Source organism: Scyliorhinus canicula, chromosome 16, assembly GCF_902713615.1.
Source record: "Scyliorhinus canicula chromosome 16, sScyCan1.1, whole genome shotgun sequence".
Lineage (NCBI taxonomy): Eukaryota > Metazoa > Chordata > Chondrichthyes > Carcharhiniformes > Scyliorhinidae > Scyliorhinus > Scyliorhinus canicula.
Window position 1 is genome coordinate 80,635,535 of NC_052161.1, and position 24,450 is coordinate 80,659,984.

At 48.3% G+C, this 24,450-nt stretch overlaps 1 long non-coding RNA gene across 1 annotated transcript in view; it reads right to left on the minus strand.

Annotated features, from left to right (window-relative positions):
- The window catches only part of LOC119979322, a 101,282-nt gene that overhangs the window by 19,158 nt on the left and 57,674 nt on the right, over positions 1–24,450 (minus strand). Inside the window, exon 2 of the long non-coding RNA XR_005463701.1 lies at positions 17,669–17,785. This is a non-coding gene — a long non-coding RNA (uncharacterized LOC119979322). The remainder of the gene's footprint in view (positions 1–17,668; positions 17,786–24,450) is intronic.

The window sequence follows — 24,450 nt, forward strand, 5'->3', positions numbered from 1 at the left end:
ATTTTTTTATTGTGAGGATCACAAGGAGGGAATGTAGCCACCGAAGATGGACACTGGGCTAACAAAATGGAGAAAACAGTTTAGCCAGGACAAGCTGGGAACCAATGCTGGAAGTTGGAAGGTAGTAAAACAGGGACAGAAACAAAAGGAAGTAAGGGGAAAAGTGCAAGGTAGAGAAGACATAGTCAGAAATCCATAAGGGCGACAGTACAAGGTACAGTGACTGAGGGGAGCACAGTGAATAGGCCCAGTAATAACAAAAGGAATAAAACTGGAGATGTTAAGATCCAAAACAGAGGTAAAAAAACCAACATAAGTGTACTTTACCTGAATGCTCATAGTATTCGGAATAAAGTAAATGAGTTGGTGGCACAAATCATCGTAAATGACTATGATTTAGTGGCCATTACTGAAACATGGTTAAAGGATGGTCACGACTGGGAGTTAAATATCCGAGAGTATCAAACTATTCGGAAGGACAGAGTGGATGGTAAGGGAGGTGGTGTTGCTCTGTTATTTAAGGATGACATCCGGGCAATAGTAAGGGATGACATCGGTGCTATGGAGGATAAGGTTGAATCCATTTGGGTGGAAATCAGGAATAGTAAGGCGAAAAAGTCACTGATAGGAGTAGTCTATCGGCCACCAAATAGTAACGAGATGGTGGGGCAGGCAATAAACAAAGAAATAACTGATGCATGTAGAAATGGTACAGCAGTTATCATGGGGGATTTTAATCTGCATGTCGATTGGTTTAACCAGGTCGGTCAAGGCAACCGTGAGGAGGAGTTTATAGAATGTATCCGCGATAGTTTCCTAGAACAGTATGTAATGGAACCTACGAGGGAACAAGCGGTCCTAGATCTTGTCCTGTGTAATGAGACAGGATTGATTCATGATCTCATAGTTAGGGATCCTCTCGGAAGGAGCGATCACAATATGGTGGAATTTAAAATACAGATGGAGGGTGAGAAAGTAAAATCAAATACTAGTGTTTTGTGTTTAAACAAAGGAGATTACAAGGGGATGAGAGAAGAACTAGCTAAGGTAGACTGGGAGCTAAGACTTTATGGTGGAACAGTTGAGGAACAGTGGAGAACCTTCCAAGCGATTTTTCACAGTGCTCAGCAAAGGTTTATACCAACAAAAAGGAAGGACGGAAGAAAGAGGGAAAATCGACCGTGGATATCTAAGGAAATAAGGAACTAAGGAAATATCAAATTGAAGGAAAAAGCATATAAAGTGGCAAAGATTGCTGGGAGATTAGAGGACTGGGAAATCTTTTGGGGGCAACAGAAAGCTACTAAAAAAGCTATAAAGAAGAGTAAGATAGAGTATGAGAGTAAACTTGCTCAGAATATAAAAACAGACAGTAAAAGTTTTTACAAATATATAAGAAAAAAGAGTGGCTAAGGTAAATATTGGTCCTTTAGAGGAAGATAAGGGAGTTTTAATAATGGGAAATGAGGAAATGGCTGAGGAACTGAACAGGTTTTTTGGGTCGGTCTTCACAGTGGAAGACACAAATAACATGCCAGCGACTGATAGAAATGAGGCTATGACAGGTGAGGACCTTGAGAGGATTGTTATCACTAAGGAGGGAGTGATGGGCAAGCTAATGGGGCTAAAGGTAGACAAGTCTCCTGGCCCTGATGGAATGCATCCCAGAGTGCTAAAAGAGATGGCTAGGGAAATTGCAGATGCACTAGTGATAATTTACCGAAATTCACTAGACTCTGGGGTGGTCCCGGTGGATTGGAAATTAGCAAACGTGACGCCACTGTTTAAAAAAGGAGGTAGGCAGAAAGCAGGAAATTATAGGCCAGTGAGTTTAACTTCGGTAATAGGGAAGATGCTGGAATCTATCATCAAGGAAGAAATTGCGAGGCATCTGGATAGAAATTGTCCCATTTGGCAGACGCAGCATGGGTTCGTTAAAGGCAGGTCATGCCTAACTAATTTAGTGGAATTTTTTGAGGACATTACCAGTGCAGTAGATAACGGGGAGCCGATGGATGTGGTATATCTGGATTTCCAGAAAGCCTTTGACAAGGTGCCACACAAAAGGTTGCTGCATAAGATAAAGATGCATGGCATTAAGGGTAAAGTAGTAGCATGGATAGAGGATTGGTTAATTAATAGAAAGCAAAGAGTTGGGATAAATGGGTGTTTCTCTGGTTGGCAATCAGTAGCTAGTGGTGTCCCTCAGGGATCCGTGTTGGGCCCACAATTGTTCACAATTTACATTGATGATTTGGAGTTGGGGACCAAGGGCAATGTGTCCAAGTTTGCAGATGACACTAAGATGAGTGGTAAAGCGAAAAGTGCAGAGGATACTGGAAGTCTGCAGAGGGATTTGGATAGGTTAAGTGAATGGGCTCGGGTCTGGCAGATGGAATACAATGTTGACAAATGTGAGGTTATCCATTTTGGTAGGAATAACAGCAAACGGGATTATTATTTAAACGATAAAATATTAAAGCATGCCGCTGTTCAGAGAGACTTGGGTGTGCTAGTGCATGAGTCACAGAAGGTTGGTTTACAAGTGCAACAGGTGATTAAGAAGGCAAATGGAATTTTGTCCTTCATTGCTAGAGGGATGGAGTTTAAGACTAGGGAGGTTATGTTGCAATTGTATAAGGTGTTAGTGCGGCCACACCTGGAGTATTGTGTTCAGTTTTGGTCTCCTTACTTGAGAAAGGACGTACTGGTGCTGGAGGGTGTGCAGAGGAGATTCACTAGGTTAATCCCAGAGCTGAAGGGGTTGGATTATGAGGAGAGGTTGAGTAGACTGGGACTGTACTCGTTGGAATTTAGAAGGATGAGGGGGGATCTTATAGAAACATTTAAAATTATGAAGGGAATAGATAGGATAGATGCGGGCAGGTTGTTTCCACTGGCGGGTGACAGCAGAACTAGGGGGCATAGCCTCAAAATAAGGGGAAGTAGATTTAAGACTGAGTTTAGGAGGAACTTCTTCACCCAAAGGGTTGTGAATCTATGGAATTCCTTGCCCAGTGAAGCAGTTGAGGCTCCTTCATTACATGTTTTTAAGGTAAAGATAGATAGTTTTTTGAAGAATAAAGGGATTAAGGGTTATGGTGTTCGGGCCGGAAAGTGGAGCTGAGTCCACAAAAGATCAGCCATGATCTAATTGAATGGCGGAGCAGGCTCGAGGGGCCAGATGGCCTACTCCTGCTCCTAGTTCTTATGTTCTTATGTGTAAATAGCAAAACGCTTTGCATAGTAATGAGGCAATCCAGATCTGGGCACACACAATAGCAACATTTGGGTTTGAATGGATACTTTGAGTGGACGCCCAGACGAAACGGCACCAGAAGTATCCATCACAAAAGACCCTAGAGACCGCCCCACCCATCGAGAAGAGACCCTCAGATTGGGGGATTTGTAAGACATCGATTGGGAAATGATCCAATCGATACATGGCAGGTAAAGGCCCGCCCCGAAAAGGCACGGATATTGGGGGCCCTATAAAGATAGACCCCGCACATGGTTCTGTCTGTTTTGCTCCGGCTCCACTGTTGGCTCCGGCTTGGACTGCTGTTTTGACTTCGACCCAGATCTGCTGTTGTGTCCTGACTCCGACTCCAGCCGTTGATCCTGTCCTCCATCACCAGCCGTTGAGCACCAGCCATCGTTCAGTAAGTGCCAAAACGACGCTCGCTACGTGAACCCAGCCTTGCCTATACATTAATCGACTAGTAACGAACAGAAGGTGCAGCCCAGAAAGGAACAAAGGCCTTGTCCCCTGACCTTGCTGGTTCCTACTTAGATAAGTATTTAGTCGTTTAATAGTAGAAATAGGTATTAGTCTTTAGCGTGTGCATGCGTATTTATTATATTTGTATAATAAATTTTGATCGTTGGAACTTACTAATCGGTGTATAGTTTTATTACTTTGAACCTGACCTTGAAATACTTGTGAGGTGTCTATATACGGCACCTGGCGACTCCGAGCTGAAAATACACACACAGAGCTGTTGCAGTGTTAAGCACACGGCCTTTAAACGGAGGCGTGTTAACACACTCCAATAAACGCGTAATACACTCAAGTAAAACGTGCAACAACTATCCCGGATTAAGCTGCATCTTTCTAAATAGTCATCAATCTGATCCTTCAGGACCTTTTTAATTAACTTACCGACCACCGAAGTAAGACTAACCGGCCTATAATTACCAGTGTCATTCCTATTCCCTTTCTTGAACAGAGGAACAACATTCACCATTCTCCAGTCTTCTGGCACTATTTCCGTGGACAGTGAGGACCCAAAGATCAAAGCCAAAGGCTCTGCAATCTCTTCCCTAACCTCCCAAAGAATCCTAGGATATATCCCATCTGGCCCAGGCGACTTGTCGACCCTAAGGTTTTTCAAAATTGCTAATACATCTTTCCTCAGAACATCTACCTCCTCCAGCCTACCCGCCTGCATCACACTCTCATCCTCAAAAACATGGCCCCTCTCCTTGGTGAACACTGAAGAAAAGTATTCATTCAATGCTTCTCCTATATCTTCTGACTCCATGCACAGGTTCCCACTACTGTCCTTGACCGGCCCTGACCTCACCCTGGTCATTCTTTTATTTCTCACAGAAGAGTAAAACGCCTTGGGGTTTCCCTTGATCTGACCCGCCAAGAACTTCTCATGCCCAACAACCATTCCTGTCCCTGTTCTAACCATGTCTCCGTAATGGCCACAACATCATAGTCCCAAGTACCAATCCACGCTTCAAGTTCACCTACCTTATTAGAAGGATGCTCCTTGCATCGAAGTAGACACACTTCAACCCACCTTCCTGTCTGCCGGTACTCTCCTGTGACCTTGATACCCTCCTCAGTACCTCATTACTCTCAAAATTGGCTGCTGGACTACAGCTCGTTTTCCCATCCCCCTGACAAATTAGTTTATATCCCCCCCCCCCCCCCGCCCCGAAGAGCCAGAACAAATTTCCCTCCCAGGATATTGGTGCCCCTCTGGTTCAGGTGCAAACCATCCTGTCTGTACAGGTCCCACCTTCCCCAGAATGTGCTCCAGTTATCCACATAACTGAAACCCTCCCTCCTAAACCATCCCTGCAGCCACGTGTTTATCTGAACTCTCTCCCAGTTCCTTACCTCGCTGGCACGTGGCACCGGCAACAAACCAGAGATGACAATATGGTTTTTCCTGGCTCTCAGCTTCCACGCTAGCTCCCTAAATTCCTGTTTTAAATCCCTGTCCCTTATCTCACCTATTTCGTTGGTACCGATGTGTACCACGACTTGTGACTGCTCCCCCTCCCCCTTAAGGATTCTGAAAACACGGTCCGAGACGTCACGGACCCTGGCACCCGGGAAGCAACATACCATCCGTGAGTCTCATTCGTTGCCACAGAACTGTCCATCTGTCCCTCTAACTATCGAGTCCCCAATAACTATTGCTCTCCTGCTCTCCCTCCTTCCCATCTGAGCCACAGGGACGGACTCAGTGCTGGAGATCCGTTCACCGTGGCTTACCCCTGGTTGTTACTGAGGGGAATGACCACAGGGGATCCTTTTACTGACTGTTTCCTCCCAGCCCCTCTCACCGTCACCCATCTATCTACATACTTCGGAGTAACTACATCCCTGAAGCTACTATCTATGACCACCTCTGCCTCCCAAATGATCCGAAGTTCATCCAGCTCCAGCTCCAGTTCCCTAACATGGTTTTTGAGAAGCTGGAGATGGGTGCACTTCCCACAGGGATACTGATGGCGTCCCTCGCCTCAAACATTCTGCAGGAGGAACATTGTACTGCCTTCCCTGCCATCCCCTCTAGATAACCTGCGGATAATAGGAAAGAAAGGAAGAGCTTACCTGATATTCACTCACCCCCTTAGGTTGGAGGAGGTGGAAGGGTGGGGGACACTACAAGTGTAGTGTCACGGGTTTAGCAACCACCCATGCTAAATATAGGTAAAAATAAAACACTTAAGCACCTTCCTGATTCCCAAGCTGCACTCCGGCTCCCTCTCTCTCTCCTGCTCCCGGAAATGAAGGAAGGTCATGGAAGGTCAGTTCCCGCCATCATGCCCTGATTCACTCCTCAGTAACGTTCCTTCCCACAGCACCTTTCCACATAAACTTAGGCCTTTTACCTCCTGTCTCCTCAACAACAAAGGACCTAAACATTCCTTCCAGGTGAAAGAGATTTACTTGTGCTTCTTTCAATTTAGTCAACTGTACTTGCTGCTCACTGTGTGATCTCCTCTACATTGGGCAGCTAAAACACAGACTGGGTGGCTGCTTGGTAGCACACCTTCATTCAGTCTACAAGCATGACCCTGACCTTCCTGTGACGTCTCATTTAAACTCTCCACTTTATTCTCACACTGACATCTCTGTCCTTGGCCTGTTGCAATGTTCCAGTTAAGCTGAGGTAAACTTGAGGAGTCAGAGAATGATAGAGGTCAACAGTACAGTAAAGACCCTTAGCCCATCGCATCTGCACTAGTGCACTTGGCTTTGTATGCCTTGGCATCACAAATACACATCTAAATACTTTTTAAATGTTATGAGGGTCTCTGCCTTCACCACCCTTTCAGGCAGTGAGTTTTCCTCACATCCCCCTACCTTAAACCTATGCCACCTGGTCATTGATTCCCCCACCAAGGGATATGTTTCTTCCTGTCTACTCTATCTATTCCCTTCACAATTTTATACATCTCAATCATGTCCCCCCTCATTTTCCTCTGCCTCAAAGAAAACAATCCCATCTATACAATGATGCCAGTGCAGAAGGAGGCCATTCAGCAGATTGAGTCTGATACGACCCTCTGAAATACCTCCCTACCTAGGCCCACTCCCCCGTCCCATCCCTGAAACCTCATAACCCCACCTAACCTGTACATCCCTGCGCACTAAAGGGCAATTTAGCATGGCTAATCCATCTAACCTGCATATCTTTGGATTGTGGGAGGAAACCAGAGCACCCGGAGGAAACCCACTCAGACACGGGGAGAAAGTCCAAAGATGTGCGGGTTAGGTGGATTGGCCATGCTAAATTACCCGTAGTGTCCTAGAAAGTAAGGTTAAGGGGGGGTTGTTGGGTTAAGGGTATAGGGTGGATACGTGGGTTTGAGTAGGGTGATCATGGCTCGGCACAACATTGAGGGCCGAAGGGCCTGTTCTGTGCTGTACTGTTCTATGTCTATGTCCACAGAGACAGTCACCCAAACCTGGAATTGAACCTGGGTCCCTGGTACTGTGAGGCAGAAGTGCTAACCACTGTGTCACCATGCCTCTTCAAAGAGAATCTCTCTTCACAGTTAAAGCTTTCCATCCTCGGAAATCTCCTCTGCACAATTTCCAGTGCTATCACATCCCTCCTATAATGTGGATTCCAGAACTGTGCACAATACTCTAGCTGTGGCCTAACCAACGTTTAAAACAGTTCCAGCATCACCTCCCTGCTCTCACAATCTATGCCTTGACTAATAACGGCAAGCATACCATATGCTTTCTTAACCACTGTATCCACTTGCAATGCTACCTTAAGGGACGTGTGTACATACACACCAAGGTCCCTCTAATCCTCGGTGCTTCCCAGGGTCCTGCTGTTTATTATATATACCATTGCCTTGTTTGTTTTGCCCAAGTGCATCACCTCACACTTATCCGGGTTGAATTCCATTTGCCACTGATCAGTCCATCTGACCATCCCGTCTATATCCTCCTATAATCTAGAGCTATCCACCTCACTATTTACCACCCCACCAATTTTCATATCATCCACGAACTTACTAATCAACCCTCCTATATTCAAGTCTAAATCATTTATATAATAGGCGGGATTCACCCCTACCCGGCGGGGCGGGGGGTCCCGGTGGAACAGAGTGGTGTGAGGCACTCTGGCGTCGTGCCGTGCCAAAGGCGCGGAATCCTCCGCACCTTTAGGGGCTAGGCCCGCCCCAGAGTGGTTAGTGCCCCGCCGGCCGGCGGGAAAGGGGCTTGGCGCCACGCCAACCGGCACCGAAGGGCCTCTTCCAGCCGACGCGAGTCGGCGCATGCGCGGGAGCGCCAGTGCGTGCTGGCGTCATCCCCGCGCATGCATAGAGGGATTTGCTTCCACAGCGGGAATGGCAGAGGATGACGGCCTCTGGTGCGGAAGGATAGAGTGCCCCCACGGCACAGGCACGCCGGTGGATTGGTAGGCCCAGACCGCGGGCCTAGCCACCGTGAGGCACCTCCCGAGGCCAGAACCCTGGAGCCCACCCGCGCCGCCAGGTCCCGCCTGATTTACACCGGCGGGACTGGCAAAGAATGGGCGGGGCTTCGGCCCATCGCGGGCCGGAGAATTCAGTCAGCCCCGAGGCCCATTGAGTCGCGCCGGTCCCCGCCATTCTCCGAGGCGGGTGGCGCAACTCACACTGGGGCAATTATCGGGGGGGGGGGTGCAGGAGAATTAGGAGGACGGCAGGGCGGGATTCACGCAGACCCCCCCCCGGCGATTCTCCCACCCGGCAGGGGGTCGGAGAATCCCGCCCAATATTTTTATTTGTTCATGGGACATGGCATCACAGACTGGGCCAGCATTTATTGCCCATCCGTAATTGCCCTTGAGGGGCAGTTAAGTTGCTGTGTGTCTGGAGTCACATGTAGGCCAGACCAGGTAGCGACAGCAGAGTCCTCCCCTAAAGGACATTAGTGAACCAGATGGGTTTTTACGACAATTGACAATGGTTTCATGGACATCATTAAACTTTTAATTCCAGATTTTTATTGAATTTGAATTTCACCATCTGCTGTGGCAGGATTTGAAAAATGAAAAATGAAAATTGCTTATTGTCACGAGTAGACTTCAATGAAGTTACTGTGAAAAGCCCCTAGTCGCCACATTCCGGCGCCTGTCCGGGAGGCTGGTACGGGATTTGACCCGGGTCTCAGAGCAATACTCTCAGTCTCTGGTTTACTAGTTCAGTGACAATACCACTATACCACCGCCTCCCCGATAAACCAGAAACAGCAGGTGCCCAGTCATAAAAACACCCCTTGACTATCACCATCTGCGTCCTGGGCAGCATGGTAGCATAGTGGTTAGCACTATGGTTTCACAGCGCCATGGTCCCAGGTTCAATTCCCATTTGGGTCACTGTCTGTGTGGAGTCTGCACATCCTCCCCGTGTGTGCGTGGGTTTCCTCCGGGTGCTCCGGTTTCCTCCCACAGTCCAAAGATGTGCAGGTTAGGTGGATTGGCCATGATAAATTGCCCTTAGGTTAGATGGGGTTGCTGGGAAACGGGGATAGGATGGAGGTGTGGCCTTAAGTAGGGTGCAGACCCGATGGGCCGAATGGCCTCCTTCTATGATTCCTGCCACTCAACCAATTTTTAATCCAATTTGCCAAATTTCCTTGGATCCCATGGTTCTTACCTTCGCTATCAGTTTCCCATGTGGGACCTTATCAAAAGCCTTGCTGAAGTCTAAGTAAACTATGTCAAATGCATTGCTCTCATCTACACACCTGGTCACCTCTTCAAAAAATTCAATCAAGTTGGTCAGGCATGGCCTCCTCTTAACAAAACCATGCTGACTGTTCTTGATTAATCCCTGCCTCTTCAAATGGAGATTAATTCTGACTCAGAATTGCTTCCAATCATTTCCCACCACTGAGTTTAGACTGGCTCACCTGTAATTTCCTGGTTTATCCCTTCCTCCTTTCTTGGATAATAGTACCACATTGGCTATCCTCCAGTCCTCCATTTCCTGTGGCTAGAGAGGAATTGAAAATTATTGCGAACACCCCTGCTATTTCCTCCCTTGCCTCACTCAGCAGCCTGGCCCTGGGGTTGTCTACCTTTAAGCCTGTCAGACCACTCAGAACCTCCTCTCTGTCTATGTTAATCTCTTTAATTTTATTTTAGTCCTTCTCCTTGATTTCTATACCCACACTGTTCCTCTCCCAAATGAACATTAGACCATAAGACATAGAAACAGAATTAGGCCACTCGAGTCTGCTCTGCCATTCAATCATGGCTGATATTTTTCTCATCCACATTCTCCTGCCTACTCCCCATAACCCCTGATTGTCTTATTAATCAAGAACCTACCTATCTCTGTCTAACAGACACTCAGTGATTTGGCCTCCACTGGCTTCTGCGGCAAAGAGTTCCACAGATTCGCCACCCTTTGACTGAAGAAATTCCACCTCATCACTTTTTTAAAGGATCGTCCCTTTAGTCTGAGATTGTGTCCTCTGCTTCTAGTTTTTCCAACAAGTGGAAACATCCTCTCCACGTCCACTCTATCCAGGCCTCACAGTATTCTCTGAGTTTCAATAAGATCCTCCCTCATCTTTCTAAACTCCGAGTACAGACCCAGAGTCCTCAACCGTTCCTCATAAGGCAAGCTGTTCATTCCAGGGATCATTATTGTGAACCTCCTCTCGACCCTTTCCAAGGCCAGTACATCTTTTCTTCGATACGGGGCCCAAAATTGCTCACAGTACTCCAAATGGGGTCTGACCAAAACATTATACAGCCTCAGAAGTACATCCCTGCTCTTGTATTCTAGCCCTCTTGACATGAATGCTAACATTGCATTTGCCTTCCTAACTGCCGACTGAACCTGCACATTAACCTTAAGAGAATCGTGAACAAGGACTCCCAAGTCCCTTTGTGCTTCTGATTTCCTAAGCATCTTCCCATTTAGAAAATAGTCTATGCCTAAATTCCTTTTTCTAAAGTGCATAACCTCACACTTTTCCACATTATATTTTATCTGCCATTTCATTGTCCACCTCCTAGCTTGTCCAAATCCTTCTGCAGTCCCCTTGCTTCCTCAATACTACCTGCCCGTCTACAGATCTTTGTATCATCTGCAAACTTATCTGCAAACTTATCAACAGTGCCTTCAGTTCCTTCTTCCAGACGGAAGGCAAGCATCCAGCAGAGGGCAGCAGAGCAGAGCTTCTGATTGGCTGTTCTGGGGAGATTTGCATACGTGCAGTGTGGTCAGCGTAAGTTGAAGGTGCACCTGCACAAGTGACCCGAGGAGTTCGACGGAAGGCAAGCATCCAGCAGAGGGCAGCAGAGCAGAGCTTCTGATTGGCTGTTCCAGGGAGATTTGCATAAGTGCAGTGCGGTCAGCGTAAGTTGAAGGTGGTTTGTGAAGGGGCTGTTCTCGAGTGACAGCTTTACCCGAAACACTACTTACGTAGTGTCTCCCACCCATCCTTCTCCTCTAACCAAAAAAAAAAAGTTCTGTCCGTTGGATTGCTAAACTAACAAGTTTTTTATTTTTATTTTTCAGTAGTTGGGAAGTTAGTTCAGTGGGAATGGAGGCTAGGGCTGTTGAATGTTCCTCCTGCAGAATGTGGGAGGAAAGGGTCACCTCTAGTGTCCCTGCTGACTACATCTGCGGGAAGTGCACCCAACTCCAGCTCCTCGAGAGCCGCGTTAGGGACCTGGAGCTGGAGTTGGATGAACTTCGGATCATTTGGGAGGCGGAGGAGGTTATTGAGAGGAGTTATAGGGAGGTAGTCACACCTCAGGTAAAAGAAGAAGGTAGATGGGTTACCGTCAGGGGAGGGAGAGGGAACCGACAGGAGCGCAGGGATCCCCTGTGGTCGTTCCCCTCTATAACAAGTATACCGTTTTGGATACTGTTGCGGGGGACGACTTACCAGGGGTAAGCAATAGGGCACAGGTCTCTGGCACAGAGTCTGTCCCTGTTGCTCAGAAGGGAAGGGAGAAGAGGAACAGAGCACTTGTCATTGGGGACTCCATAGTTAGAGGAACAGACAGGAGGTTCTGTGGGAATGAAAGAGACTCACGGTTGGTGTGTTGCCTCCCAGGTGCCAGGGTTCGTGATGTCTCTGATCGTGTTTTTGGGATCCTTAAGGGGGAGGGGGAGCAGCCCCAAGTCGTGGTCCACATAGGTACCAACGACATAGGTAGGAAGAGAGATGGGGATTTGAGACAGAAATTCAGGGAGCTAGTGTGGAAGCTGAGAGCTAGAACAAACAGAGTTGTTATCTCTGGGTTGTTACCGTGCCACGTGCTAGCGAAGTGAGAAATAAGGAGAGAGAGGAGTTGAACACGTGGCTACAGGGATGGTGCAGGAGGGAGGGTTTTGGTCTCCTGGATAATTGGGGCTCATTCTGGGGTAGGTGGGACCTCTACAAATAGGATGGTCTTCACCTGAACCAGAGGGGTACCAATATCCTGGGGGGGAGATTTGCTAGTGCTCTTCGGGGGGGGTTTAAACTAATTCAGCAGGGGGATGGGAACCTAAATTGTAATCCCAGTGTACAGGATGTTGAGAGTAGTGAGGTCAGGGATAGGGTTAAAAGTTCGAAAGAGGGCACCGGCAAGCAAGACGCTCGTTTGAAGTGTGTCTACTTCAACGCCAGGAGCATCCGGAATAAGGTGGGTGAGCTTGCAGCATGGGTTGGTACCTGGGATCTCGATGTTGTGGCGGAGACATGGGTAGAGCAGGGACAGGAATGGTTGTTGCAGGTTCCAGGATTTAGATGTTTCTGTAAGAACAGAGAAGATGGTAAAAGAGGGGGGGGGGGGGGGGTGTGGCATTGTTAATCAAGGAAAGTATTACGGCGGTAGAAAGGACGTTTGAGGACTCGTCTACTGAGGTAGTATGGGCCGAGGTTAGGAACAAGAGAGGAGAGGTCACCCTGTTGGGAGTTGTCTATAGACCTCCGAATAGTTCCAGAGATGTAGAGGAAAGGATTGCAAAGATGATTCTCGACAGGAGCGAGAGTAACAGGGTAGTTGTTATGGGGGACTTTAACTTTCCAAATATTGACTGGAAATACTATAGTTCGAGTACTATAGATGGGTCAGTTTTTGTACAGTGTGTGCAGGAGGGTTTTCTGACACAGTATGTAGACAGGCCAACAAGGGGCAAGGCCACATTGGATTTGGTACTGGGTAATGAACCCAGCCAGGTGTTAGATTTAGATGTAGGTGAGCACTTTGGTGATAGTGATCACAACTCGGTTATGTTTACTTTAGCAATGGGCAGGGATAGGTATATACCGCAAGGCAAGAATTATAGCTGGGGGAAAGGCAATTATGATGCTATTCGGCAAGATTTAGGATGTATAGGATGGGGAAGGAAACTGCAGGGGATGGGTACAATCGAAATGTGGAGCTTTTTCAAGGAACAGCTACTGCGTGTCCTTGATAAGTATGTACCTGTCAGACAGGGAGGAAGTTGTCGAGCAAGGGAACCGTGGTTTACTAAGGAAGTTGAAGCACTTGTCAAGAGGAAGAAGAAGGCTTATGTTAGGATGAGGCATGAAGGCTCAGTTAGGGCACTTGAGAGTTACAAGTTAGCCAGGAAGGACCTAAAGGGAGAGTTAAGAAGAGCGAGGAGAGGACACGAAAAGCCGTTGGCGGATAGGATCAAGGAAAACCCTAAGGCTTTCTATAGGTATATCAGGAACAAAAGAATGACTAGAGTAAGATTAGGGCCAATCAAGGATAGTAGTGGAAAGTTGTGTGTGGAATCAGAGGAGATAGGGGAAGCGTTAAATGGATATTTTTCATCAGTGTTTACACTGGAGAAAGACAATGTTGTCGAGGAGAACACTCAGGTTCAGTCGACCAGGCTAGATGGAATTGAGGTTCAAAAGGAGGAGGTGTTAGCAATTTTGGAAAATGTCAAAATAGATAAGTCCCCTGGGCCAGATGGGATTTATCCTAGGATTCTCTGGGAAGTCAGGGAGGAGATTGCAGAGCCTTTGTTCTTGATCTTTATGTCGTCTTTGTCGACAGGAATAGTGCCGGAAGACTGGAGGATAGCAAATGTTGTCCCTTTGTTCAAGAAGGGGAGTAGAGACAACCCTGGTAATTATAGGCCTGTGAGCCTTACTTCGGTTGTGGGTAAAATGTTGGAAAAGGTTATAAGAGATAGGGTTTATAATCATCTTGAAAAGAACAAGTTGATTAGCGATAGTCAACACGGTTTTGTGAAGGGTAGGTCATGCCTCACAAACCTTATTGAGTTTTTTGAGAAGGTGACCAAACAGGTGGATCAGGGTAAAGCGGTTGATGTGGTGTATATGGATTTCAGTAAAGTGTTTGATAAGGTTCCCCACAGTAGGCTATTGCAGAAAATAAGGAAGTATGGGATTAAAGGTGATTTAGCGGTGTGGATCAGTAATTGGCTAGCTGAAAGAAGACAGAGGGTGGTGGTTGATGGCAAATGTTCATCCTGGAGTTCAGTTACTAGTGATGTACCGCAAGGATCTGTTTTGGGGCCACTGCTGTTTGTCATTTTTATAAATGACCTGGAAGAGGGTGCAGAAGGATGGGTTAGTAAATTTGCAGATGACACGAAGGTCGGTGGAGTTGTGGATAGTGCTGAAGGATGTTATAGGATACAGAGGGACATAGATAAGCTGCAGAGCTGGGCTGAGAGGTGGCAGATGGAGTTTAATGCGGAAAAGTGTGAGGTGGTTCACTTTGGAAGGAGTAACAGGAATGCAGAGTACTGGGCTAATGGCAAGATTCTTGGTAGTGTAGATGAACAGTGAGATCTCGGCATCCAGGTACATAAATCCCTGAAAGTTGCCACCCAGGTTAATAGGGCTGTTAAGAAGGCATATGGTGTGCTAGCCTTTATCAGCAGGGGGATTGGGTTTCGGAGCCACAAGGTCATGCTGCAGCTGTACATAACTCTGGTGCGGCCGCACCTGGAGTACTGCGTGCAGTTCTGGTCACCACATTATAGGAAGGATGTGGAAAGGGTTCAGAGGAGATTTACTAGGATGTTGCCTGGTATGGAGGGAAGGTCTTACGAGGAAAGGCTCAGGGACTTGAGGTTGTTTTCGTTAGAGAGGAGAAGGCTGAGAGGTGACTTAATAGAGACATATAAGATAGTCAGAGGGTTAGATAGGGTGGACAGTGAGAGTCTTTTTCCTCGGATGGTGATGGCCAACACGAGGGGAATTGAGGGGTGATAGATATAGGACATTTGTCAGAGGCAGTTTCTTTACTCGGAGAGTAGTAGGGGTGTGGAATGCCCTGCCTGCAACAGTAGTAGACTCGCCAACTTTAAGGGCATTTAAGTGGTCACTGGATAGACATATGGATGAAAATGGAATAGTGTAGGTCAGATAGGCTTCAGATGGTTTCACAGGTCGGCGCAACATCGAGGGCCGAAGGGCCCGTACTGCACTGTAGTGTTCTCTGTTCTAGATCATTAATGTATATTGTGAGAAGTTGTGGTCCCAGCACAAACCCCTGAGGTACACCACTAGTCACCGGCTGCCATCCTGAAAAAGACTCCTTTATCCCCACTCTCTGCCTTCTGCCGGTCAGCCAATCCTCTATCCATGTCAGGATCTTACCCTTAACACCTTGGATTCTTAACATATTTAACAATCTCCTATGTGGCACCTTGTCAAAGGCCTTCTGGAAATCTAAATAAATCACATCCACTGATTCTCCTTTGTCTAACTTCCTTGTTACCTCCTCAAAGAACTCTCACAGATTTGTCAGACATGATCTCCCTTTGACAAAGCCGTGCTGACTCAGTCCTATTTCATCATGCACTTCCAAGTACTCCACAATCTCATCTTTAACAATGGACTCTAAAGTCTTACCAATGACCGAAGTCAGGCTAACCGGCCTATAATTTCCCGTCTTCTGCCTCCCTTCCTTCTTAAACAGTGGTGTTATATTAGCCACTTTGCAGTCCTCTGGGACCCTTCCTGCCTCCAGTGATTCTTGAAAGATCACCACCAATGCCTCCACAATCTCCTCAGCTTTCTCTTTTAGAACCCTGGGGTGTAGTCCATCTGGTCCAGGTGACCTATCCACCTTCAGACCTTTCAGTTTCCCCAGAACCTTCTCTTTAGTATTGACCACTGCACTCACCTCTGCTCCGATTCTCCTGAAGCTCTGGCATCCCACTGGTGTCTTCCACCGTGAAGACTGATACAAAGTAACTAGTCAGTTCATCTGCCATTTCTTTGTTTCCTATTATTACTTCTCCAGCCACGTTTTCCAGTGGTCCAATGTCTATTTTTGCCTCTCTCTTACCTTTTATATATTGATTTAAAAAACTCTTCCTATCTTCTATTATATTACTAGCTAGTTTGCACTCATATTTCATCTTCTCTCCCCTTATTGCTTTTTTGGTTGTCCTTTGCTTGCTTTTAAAGAACTTCCCAATCCTCTTGCGGCCCTACTAATCCTTGCCACTTTGTGTGCTTTTCCTTTTTCCTTTATGCTGTCCTTGACTTCCCTCGTCAACCATGGATGCCTTGTCCTCCCCTTAGCATGTTTTCTCCTCTTTGGGATGAATTTCTGCTGTGCCTCCCGAATAACCCCCAAAAACACCTGCCATTGCTGTTCCACTGTCTTCCCTGCTAGGCTCTGTTTCCAATCAACTCTTGTCTCATGTCTTTGTAGTTACCCTTATTTAATTGTAATACCATTACATCTGATTCCAGCTTCTCCCTCTCAAACTGCAGGGTAAATTCTATCATATTGTGGTCATTGCTCATAGAATCACAGAATCATAGAATTTACAGTGGAGAAGGAGGTCATTTGGCCCATCGAGTCTGCGTCAGTCCTTGGAAAGGTCACCCTACACAAGCCCACACCTCCACCCTATCCCCACAACCCAATAACCCCACCTAACCTTTTTGGACACTTAAGGGTAATTTAGCAAATCCAATCCACCTAACCTGCACATCTTTGGACTGTGGGGGAAACCAGAGCACCCGGAGGAAACCCACGCAGACATGGGGAGAACGTGCAGACTCCGCACAGACAGTGACCCAGGCCAGGAATCAAACCTGGGACCCTGGAGCTGTGAAGCAACTGTGCTAACCACTATGCTACTGTGCTGCTACCTAAGGGTTCCTTCATCTTACGATCCCTAATCAAGTCTGCCTCATTACACATCACCAAATCCAGAATTGCCTGTTCCTTAGTGGGCTCTACCACAAGCTGCTCCAAAAAAACATCTCTTAAACATTCCACAAATTCCTTTTCTTTGGATCCACTACCAACCTGATTTTCTCAATCCACCTGAATATTGAAGTCTCCCATGATTATTGTGATACTGTGATATTGTGATATTTTTTACATGCTTTCTCCATCTCCTGATTTATTCTCTGCCCCACACCCTGACTACTGCTAGGGCACCTGTACATAACTCCCATCAGGATCTTTTTACCGTTGCGATTCCTCAACTCTACCCACAGAGACTCTATGTCTTCTTTCATGTGTTAGGCAGGTTGGTTCGACGTCGACTGCAACTGGATGCAGGGAAGCTGGAAACAAACGTCTGACACCGGAGACGTTTTATTTAACTATGAACTGCTGTACATGTTCAGCTGTAGTAACTCGACTAATCCTATTGATGGCCTCTTACTGGCTCGACCAGACTTACTAGCTACCACATGGCAATAGTGCCCACTAACTTGTGCACTCTGACTGTCTCAGTGGCTGGGTCCCGAAAGAGCGGGAGTCTTCATGCCCTGTGGGCTTTATAGTGGTGGTGACCTGTCTGGTGATTGGTTGTTCTGTGTTGTGTTCATTGGTCATCCTATGTGTCAATCACTGCCTGTCTGCATCTCATTATATACGTGAGTGGATATTATGACATTCTTATCCTATATTGACTCAAATTATTCATTTAGAACCCTACTTACATCCTTTGGCTCCGCCCACAAATTATCACTGCGATCCTTAATGGGCCTTACTCTTGGTATCCTTTTATCCTTAATCCTTCCACATGTTATCCGACAGAAACCTTGTTACGACTTTTACTTGATATGAAATTAAATGAATGAAATGAAAATCGCTTATTGTCACAAGTAGGCTTCAATGAAGTTACTGTGAAAAGCCCCTAGTCGCCACATTACGGCGCCTGTTCGGGGAGGCTGGAATGGAATTGAATCATGCTGCTGGCCTGCCTTGGTCTGCTTTCAAAGCCAGTGATTTAGCCCAGTGTGCTAAACCAGCCCCTCTAGATAAACCAGGTCCTCTAGATAGTTAAGTATGATCACCTTCTTGGCGCTCCACCAGGTTAAAAGTTGTAAAACAACTTTGGATTTTCCTTTAATTTACCTGCCAGTATCCTTTCACTTTTTACTCTCCTAATTTCCTTTTTAAAATAAATAATTACGTAGGAATCATACCCCCATGTTTTAATTTGTGCCCTCAACTCATCTGCTTGTTCTGCAGACTCCTTGCATTAAAATAAATACCATCTAATCTTGCCAAACTCCCTTGTGACTTAAAAGCAAACTACCGTAGATGCTGGAATCTGAAACAAAATTAGAAAATACGGGACAATCTCAGCAGGTCTGACAGCATCTGTGGAGAGAAAAGGGAGCCAATGTCCACATATCCATCCTTGGCCTGCTGCAATGTTCCAGTGAAACTCAGCGTAAACTGGAGGAACAGCATCTCATCTTCCGATTAAGCATGTCACAGCCTTCCGGACTTAACGTTGAGTTCAACAACTTCAGACTGTGAACCCTTCACTTCACCTTCACTCCATTTCTATTTTTATCAATTTATTGTTATTCCTTCCATTGATCTGCTATTCCCTCACCATTGTTCCCCCCCTCTCCCCCCACTGTACTTGGGCCAACTGTTCCTAGTTGCCCTTTATACCCTGCTCACCTTTTTTCTGCTATTCACACATTTTAATCTCTTTACATGCCACTATCAGCACCCTTCTTAGCCTTAATCACCACCATTTAACATAAGAACTAGGAGCAGGAGTAGGCCATCTGGCCCCTCGAGCCTGCTCCGCCATTCAATTAGATCATGGCTGATCTTTTGTGGACTCAGCTCGACTTTCCGGCCCGAACACCATAACCCTTAATCCCTTTATTCTTCAAAAAAACTATCTATCATTATCTTAAAACCATTTAATGAAGGAGCCTCAACTGCTTCACTGGGCAAGTAATTCCATAAATTCACAACCCTTTGGGTGAAGAAGTTCCTCCTAAATCTACTTCCCCTTATTTTGAGGCTATGTCCCCTAGTTCTGCTGTCACCCGCCAGTGGAAACAACCTGCCCACACCTATCCTATCTATTCCCTTCATAATTTTCTACGTTTCCATAAGATCCCCCCTCATCCTTCTAAATTCCAACGAGTACAGTCTCAGTCTACTCAACTTCTCCTCGTAATCCAACCACCTCAGCTCTGGGATAAACCGAGTGCATCTCCGCTACGCACCCTCCAGCGCCAGTACGTCCTTTCTCAGGTAAGGAGACCAAAACTGAACGTAATATTCCAGGTGTGGCCTCACTAACAGCTTATACAATTGCAGCATATCCTCCCTAGTCTTAAACTCCATCCCTCTAGCAATGAAGGACAAAACTCCCTTTGCCTTCTTAATCACCTGTTGCACCTCATGCACCAGCACACCCAGGTCTCTCTGCACAGCAGCATGTTTTAATATTTTATCATTTAAATAATAATCCCTTTTGCTGTTATTCCTGCCAAAATAGATAACCTCACATTTGTTAACATTGTATTCCATCTGCCAGACCCTAGCCCATTCACTTAACCTATCCAAATCCCTCTGCAGACTTCCGGTATCCTCTGCACTTTTTGCCTTATCACTCATCTTAGTGTTATCCGCAAACTTGGACACATTGCCCTTGGTCCCCAACTCCAAATCATCTATGTAAATTGTGAACAATTGTGGGCCCAACACTGATCCTTGCGGGACACCACTAGCTACTGATTAGGGGCAGCAGGGTAGCATGGTGGTTAGCATCAATGCTTCACAGCTCCAGGGTCCCAGGTTCGATTCCCAGCTGGGTCACTGTCTGTGTGGAGTCTGCACGTCCTCCCCCTGTGTGCGTGGGTTTCCTCCGGGTGCTCCGGTTTCCTCCCACAGTCCAAAGATGTGCGGGTTAGGTGGATTGGCCATGGTAAATTGCCCGTAGTGTCCTAATAAAAGTAAGGTTGTTGGGTTACGGGTATAGGGTGGATACGTGGGTTTGAGTAGGGTGATCATGGCTCGGCACAACATTGAGGGCCGAAGGGCCTGTTCTGTGCTGTACTGTTCTATGTTCTATGTTCTATGATTGCCAACCAGAGAAACACCCATTAATCCCCACTCTTTGCATTCCCTTAATTACCCAATCCTCTATCCATGCTACTACTTTACCCTTAATGCCATGCATCTTTATCTAATGCAGCAATCTTACGTGTGGCACCTTGTCAAAGGCTTTATGGAAATCCAGATATACCACATCCATTGGCTCCCCGTTATCTACTGCACTGGTAATGTCCTCAAAAAATTCCACTAAATTAATAAGGCACGACCTGACCTTTATCAACCCATGCTGCGTCTGCCCAATGGGACAATTTCCATCCAGATGCCTCGCTATTTCTTCCTTGATGATAGATTCCAGCATCTTCCCTACTACCGAAGTTAAGCTAACTGGCCTATAATTACCTGCTTTCTGCCTATCTCCTTTTTTAAACTGTTGTGTCACGTTTGCTAATTTCCAATCCGCTGGGATGACCCCAGAGTCTAGTGAATTTCGGTAAATTATCACTAGTACATTTGCAATTTCCCTAGCCATCTCTTTAGCACTCTGGGATGCATTCCATCAGGGTCAGGAGACTTGCCTACCTTTAGCCCCATTAGCTTGCCCATCACTACCTCCTTAGTGATAACAATCATCTCAAGGGCCTCACCTGTCATAGCCTTATTTCTATCAGTCGCTGGCATGTTATTTGTGTCTTCCACTGTGAAGACCGACCCAAACAACCTGTTCAGTTCCTCAGCCATTTCCTCATCTCCCATTATTAAAACTCCCTTCTCATCCTCTAAAGGACCAATATTTACCTTAGCCACTCTGTTTTGTTTTATATATTTGTAGAAACACTATCTGTTTTTATATTCTGAGCAAGTTACTCTCATAATCTATTTACATTCCTTTTGTCTCCTATACTGAATATCTTTGTCAAGCTCCACCTATCGCTGGCCCCCCATCCAGCCCCACCGCTCCACCCCCACTGCAGTATAAATCTGACCCCATTTCCAGTTATCTCCAGCTTCGACAGAAAATCATCCAGACTCAAAATGTTAGCTCTCTTTTCTTTCCACAGGTGCTAGACCTGCTGAGATTGTCCAGTATTTTCTGTTTTTGTCCATTGTGACTTAACTGGTCTAGAAATTGTCTGCCTTCCTGACTCGCTTGATCTCTTCTAATTTTGAGTGTGCATCTCCCCATGCTGAACCTTCTCTCATGATCCCAGGCCCCTGCCAAGTTAGTTTAAACCCTCCCCAATAGAACTAGCAAAGCTCCCTGCAGGATACTGGTCCCATTTGGTTCATGTGCAAACCATCCACCTTGTGCAGGTCCCACCACCAACCCCCAAACAGTCCCAATGCCCCAGAAATCTAAAGCTCTCCCTCCTGCACCATCTCTCCAGCCACACATTCACCTGGTCTAACCTCCTATTTATATACTCACTAGCATATGGCACTAGAAGTAATCCAGAGATTACTACCTTCTGGGTTTTGTTTTTTTAATCTACTTCCTAGCTCCCTAAATTCTGCTTCCAGGACCTCATCCCCCTTTCTGCCTATATTGTTGGCGCCAATGTACCACGATATCTGGCTGTTTGCCCTCCCCTTTCAGGATGCCCTGTAGCTGTTCAGTGACATCCCTGACCCTGGCAACAGGGTGGCAACATACCATCCTGGAGTGTCCTTTGTGGCCGCTAAAACACCTATCTGTTCACCTTACAATTGAATCCCCTACCACGAAAGCCCTGAAGTTCTTCCTGTTCCTCTCTTGTGCAGCAGACCAGCCAGTGGTGTCAATAAGTTGGCTGTCACTACTATCCTCGACACAGTCATCTCTCCCAACAGTATCCAAAAAGGTATATCTGTTAGAAAGGAGGATGGCCACAGGGGATTCCTCCACTACCTGTCTTCCTCTACTTTGCCAGGTGGTCATCCATGCCCTTTTTGCCTGTTCAATCTTCATCCGCTCCTACCCAGACTGAGACTGAGCTCCGCTCCTGCCCAGACTGAGACTGAGCTCCGCTCCTGCCCAGACTGAGACTGAGCTCCGCTCCTGCCCAGACTGAGCTCCGCTCTTGCCCAGACTGAGCTCCGCTCATGCCCAGACTGAGAATAAGCTCCGCTCCTCCCCAGACTGAAACTGAGCACCGCTCCTGCACAGACTGAGCTCTGCTCCTGCTCAGACGGAGACTGTGCTCCGCTCCAGCCCAGACAGAGCTCCGCTCCTGCCCAGACTGAGCTCCGCTCCTGCCCAGACTGAGACTGAGCTCCACTCCTGCCCAGACTGAGCTCCGCTCCTGCCCAGACTGAGACTGAGCTCCGCTCCTGCCCAGACTGAGACTGAGCTCCGCTCCTGCCCAGACTGAGCTCCGCTCCTGCCAGACTGAGACTGAGCTCCGCTCCTGCCCAGACTGAGACTGAGCTCCGCTCCTGCCCAGACTGAGACTGAGCTCTGCTCCTGCCCAGACTGAGACTGAGCTCCGCTCCTGCCCAGACTGAGAGTGTGCTCCGCTCCTGCCAGACTGAGACTGAGCTCCGCTCCGGCCCAGACTGAGACTGAGCTCCGCTGCTGCCCAGACTGAGACTGAGCTCCGCTCCGGCCCAGACTGAGACTGAGCTCCGCTCCAGCCCAGACTGAGACTCAGCTCCGCTCCTGCCCAGACTGAGCTCCACTCCTGCCCAGACTGAGCTCCGCTCCTGTCCAGACTGAGACTGAGCTCCGTTCCTGCCCAGACTGAGCACCGCTCCTGCCCAGACTGAGACTGAGCTCCGCTCCTGCCCAGACTGAGAACGAGTTCCGCTCCTGCCCAGACTGAGCATAAGCTCCGCTCCTGCCCAGACTGAGCTCCGCTCCTGCCCAGACTGAGGGACGCTCCTGCCAGACTGAGACTGAGCTCCGCTCCTGCCCAGACTAAAACTGAGCACCGCTCCTGCCCAGACTGAGCTCTGCTCCTGCCCAGACGGAGAATGAGCTCCGCTCCTGCCCAGACTGAGCTCAGCTCCTGCCCAGACTGAGCTCCGCTCCTGCCCAGACTGAGGTCCGCTCCTGCCCAGACTGAGACTGAGCTCCGCTCCTGCCCAGACTGAGATGGAGCTCCGCTCCTGCCCAGACTGAGCTCAGCTCCTGCCCAGACTGAGCTCCGCTCCTGCCCAGACTGAGCACCGCTCCTGCCCAGACTGAGACTGAGCTCCGCTCCTGCCCAGACTGACACTGGGCAGGAGCGGAGCTCAGTCTCAGTCTGGCAGGAGCGGAGCTCAGTCTCAGTCTGGGCAGGAGCGGAGCTCAGTCTGGGGAGGAAAGGAGCTCAGACTGAGCTCCGCTCCTGCCCAGACTGAGACTGAGCTGGGCTTCTGCCCAGACTGAGCTCCGCTCCTGCCCAGACTGAGCTCCGCTCCTGCCCAGACTGAGACTGAGCTCCGCTCCTGCCCAGACTGAGACTGAGCTCCACTCCAGGCCAGACTGAGCACCGCTCCTGCCCAGACTGAGACTGTGCTCCGCTCCTGCCCACACTGAGACTGAGCTCCGCTCGTGCCCTGACTGAGACTGAGCTCCGCTCCTGCCCAGACTGAGCTCTGCTCCTTCCCAGACTGAGCTCCGCTCCTGCCCAGACTGAGCTCTGCTCCTGCCCAGACTGAGCTCCGCTCCTGCCCAGACTGAGCTCCGCTCCTGCCCGGACTGAGACTGAGCTCCACTCCTGCCCAGACTGAGCTCCACTCCTGCCCAGACTGAGACTGAGCTCCGCTCCTACCCAGACTGAGCTCCGCTCCTGCCCAGACTGAGACTGAGCTCCGCTCCTGCCCAGACTGAGCTCCGCTCCTGCCCAGACTGAGACTGAGCTCCGCTCCTGCCCAGACTGAGCTCCGCTCCTGCCCAGACTGAGACTGAGCTCCGCTCCTGCGCAGACTGAGACTGAGCTCCGCTCCTGCCCAGACTGAGCTCCGCACCTGCCCAGACTGAGCTCCGTTCCACCCCAGACTGAGCTCAGCTCCTGCCCAGACTGAGACTGAGCTCAGCTCCTGCCCAGACTGAGACTGAGCTCCGCTCCTGCCCAGACTGAGCTCCGCTCCTGCCCAGACTGAGACTGAGCTCCGCTCCTGCCCAAACAGAGCTCCGCTCCTGCCCAGACTGAGACTGAGCTCCGCTCTTGCCCAGACTGAGACTGAGCACCGCTCCTGCCCAGACTGAGCTCCGCCTGCCCAGACTGAGACTGAGCTCCGCTCCTCCCAGACTGAGCTCCGCTCCTGCCCAGACTGAGACTGAGCTCCGCTCCTTGCCCAGACTGAGCTCCGCTCCTGCCCACTGAGCTCCGCTCCTGCCCAGACTGAGACTGAGCTCCGCTCTGCCCAGACTGAGACTGAGCTGCTCCTGCCCAGACTGAGCTCCGCTCCTGCCCAGACTGAGAATGAGCTCGCTCCTGCCCAG